Raw genomic sequence first — 3,905 nt, forward strand, 5'->3', positions numbered from 1 at the left:
ACAGCTCGGGAGCAGAAAGTGCTGCTCTTCTAGCAGATCCAGATTGGTTTTTAGAACCCACAGGGGCAGCTCACAGCCACTGTAACCCCAACCCCAGGGTATCTAACATCTGCTGACTTCTAGAGGCATCTGCATTTATGTGCACATACACACACAAAAATGCAGAAGTCAGTGAAATTCATGTTGAAATATGAAGCAAAGTAGATGTTATATTGTTTCAATGATTGTTGAGATAGATGGATGGTAAATAAATAGATGGATGAATGAGTGGATAGATAGATAGATAGATAGATAGAGAGAGAGAGAGAGAGAGAGAGAGAGAGAGAGAGAGATAGGTGAGTAGATAGACAGACAGACAGATCTTTTGCCTCTGTGTTTTTGTTTTATACATGGTATATACTGTTTCTTCACATGTCTCATCCTGCTATATGATGACAGAGAATAAACACATGTTTGTAGTTCCAACTATAACTAATGTATGAAAGACTTATTTCTGATTACAGAACCCCAATATAAGTGGTACCAATGTAACAATATTGATTTAAAAGGTGTTAAGATGATATTTGTCTGAAAAATCCATTTGGTTTTAAACAAAAGGAATCAATGGTTTTAATGGAAAACCTTGAAACTACTAGAGAAAAATATAGGGAAAATATTTTGCAATGTAGACAAATGTCTTTTTGGATAGACTCCAATAGTGCAGAAAATAATAAATAATTAACAGTGTTGTGTCAATATATTAAAACATTTCTGCACAGAAAAAAAAACAACCAACAGTGAAGACAGTCTACAGATTGAAATATTATCTTTTTCAACTATTCATCTATCAGGGGATTAATATTTAGACTTATGAAGAGCTGAAAAATATAACCATCAAAAGACAAATAATTCAATTGAGAACAGGCAACTGAACTGAACGGTTTGAAATACAGAAATATAAATGCCCAATAAGGAAAATATGTAACATCCTTAACCACCAAGGAAACAGATCAGAAGTACACTGAAGGTCTGTTTCATCTCAGTGGCAAAAACCATTAGCAAGGAAAGAAGCAGTAGCCATTGTTGAGGAGCAGTGGGAAGGGAACCCAGAGCACTGTTGACAGCAATGTAAGCTAGTTCATGGAAATCAGCATGAAAGTCTCTCAAAAGCCAAGAGAAAACTTACTACACAAACCAACCCTACCACTCCTGGGCGCATCAAAGGCCATATGCACCAGACATTCATGCACGCCCAGTTTATTGTGGCACCATTTACACCAGCCAAGTCGGAAAATCAATGAGATGCGGTTCTATGGATAAACGGACTTTTAAAATGTGGTATTTGTAAATACCACATTATGTGTGTGTGTGTGTGTGTGTGTGTGTGTGTGTGTGTGTGTGTGTGTTCATTCGAATGAGGATGGTCCTCATATATTTGAATGCTTATTCCTCAATTGTTGGAAATATTTGGGAGGGATTAGGATGTGTGGCCATATTAAAGGAGATGCATCACTGGGGGGTTTCAAACGCCCACAGCATTCCAGTTCTCTCTCTCTCTCTCTCTCTCTCTCTCTCTCTCTCTCTCTCTCTCTCTCTCTCTCTCTCTCTCTGCCTTGTGGTTACTGTCTCAATGTGTGAGCTCTCAGCTACTGCTCCAGATTCATGCCGGCCTCCCACCATGATGGTTACAGACTTTTTGCAACCATTATCCCCAAATTAAATGTTTTCTTTTATATGTTGCCTGGGTCATGGCTAGATGTCACAGCAATAGAATAGTGACTGAGACACTAGCCCTTAAGAAGCACAAAGCCACACTGTCTGCAGGGCAATGAGCTGAATGCAAGACAATCATGTTAGGTAAAATTAGCAGTGTCCTTTTAACTCTGCAATGCCTAAACTTGATGACTACTCTGTTCCAGCTTCAAATACAACTGGTATGAGATCATCAGAAATCACAAATAGATTTGTCTTTGAGAATCTCCTGCTATGACACAAGTAGGAGGTGTTTAATATACCATTTCTTTCCCAATTTCTATTCTGAAAAAGCTATCAAAGGCAATGAGAGAAATATCTGGGGGGAAAAAAATCATAGTTTATCTAAATTTTCCAATTATCTATGCTGTATTCCATAAGTACTAAAGCATTGCCTCTCTACAAAAACTACATTAGATGTTCCTAACCCATTTTATAATAAACTGATAATTTCTAGTCTTTTACCCTGAAACTTAAATATTGCCTAAGAAGAAGACTAGTAAGTGTTTGGCTGGGGAAATTGATGGTTTGCATCAAGAGCACTTGCTGTGCTTGCAGGGTATCTGGGTTCTGTTCCCAGCACCCACACGGAGGCTCCCAGATGATAGTAACTCCATTTTGGAAGATCCTACACCCTTTTCTGAACTTGTTGGATACCAAATTTACATGAACAACATATCTATATATACAGACAGAACATAGACATAAAATAAAAATAAACATGCATTTTTAGAGAGAATAATCAGATATAACTTATAAAAACAAACAAACTGCATTATCTTATCTGCAGATATCCAGTCCAATTTTGCAAAATGCTCTAACAATCCCCTTCGCAGCTACCTTAACCTTTGGTCCAGTACTAACCCAGGATCATAAATTGTCTTTAGTTTCCTTGTCTCTTTGATCTGGAAGCTTCTCATTTTACTTCAGTGTAACATTGGCCTTTTGAAAGGTTCAAGTCAATTGTTTTAGAAATCTCTTTAGTTGAGTTTGTTTGATTTCTACCAATAAGTTGAGGTTTTGCATTCTGTATGGAAATATCACAGAACGTATGTCAGAAAACATAGTATATCAGGTTGTCTGTTAATAATGTTAACATAGGTCACATATACAAAAATGGTTAAAAACGGAACACTGCTATGATGTGAATCTTGCGACTGAGTTTATGAGATGACACTTTGAGTCTTTGTGCCTCATGCAACTTCCCCCGCCCCCAGTTTTAGCATCCATTAGTAATTCTGCCTGAATCAAGTGACACTAACACAGTCACAAATGGTGACTCTTCTTCTTTCTACCTTTGTAATGTTTATGCATTTATTTATTTGTTTGGTTGTTATTTACTGATTGATGCAAATTCTTGCTCTGGAGTCCAAACTAGGCCTGTTCTTTATGTCAACTCAGGCTGGTCTCAAATTTACAATCCTTTTACCTGTCTTTCAAGCATTGGAATCAAAAGTTTGTTCCATCATGTTGGGCTATTTTTTTAATTTGTCTATGTAACATTCATAACAGCCAAGACATGGAAAATAGTGAGGTTCCTAAAGCCACTAGTTACTTCCGTTTTCTCTTGCTGGTGACCTATTGTAATAGAAATTCACCTTTCCTTACCACATATTCACATATTCACTCATTATTTATGAGTTCATGAGTATATGTATCTTATTCAAAAGAGTATCCACTGTGGTGGTTATCCATTTTCATGCTCAAATGGAACTATATTTGAAATTTTTATTCTGATTCAGAAAATAACTCTGAAGTTATTGAGATCTTCCTCAATTTTTCTACACAGTCAGAGAAACTTCTCTAGTAATGAACTATAGAAATGATCCCTGAAAGTATAGTCTTTCAATTTTTCTAATATATAGGCTTCCACTTGGTAAATGAGGGAGTTGCAAATTATAACCTGCAAACTTTGAGCCATCATTCATTTTTAAAATAAAGTTTTACTGTTACACAGCTATTTTTTTCATATCCTTTATAGATGATTTTTGTGGTACAACCAAAAAATTAAGTAGTTGCAACAGAAACTCTACGTGCCAGAATGCCCATGATCGTTTAAAAGAAGTTTTCTGTCTGTGGGGAAAGATGCTTAGTGTATTAATATTAAAGGTATAGCCTATTAATAATGCAGGTAATTAATTAATAGTAGATGAGTATCCTTGAGAGTATGTAGT

At 36.3% G+C, this 3,905-nt stretch overlaps 1 pseudogene; it reads right to left on the reverse strand.

Moving 5' to 3' along the window:
• Positions 1-3,469: 3,469 nt before the first annotated feature.
• Positions 3,470-3,576, reverse strand: LOC116908444 (annotated as a pseudogene).
• Between the last annotated feature and the right edge of the window lie 329 nt (positions 3,577-3,905).

Source organism: Rattus rattus, chromosome 8 (assembly GCF_011064425.1).
Source record: "Rattus rattus isolate New Zealand chromosome 8, Rrattus_CSIRO_v1, whole genome shotgun sequence".
NCBI lineage: Eukaryota > Metazoa > Chordata > Mammalia > Rodentia > Muridae > Rattus > Rattus rattus.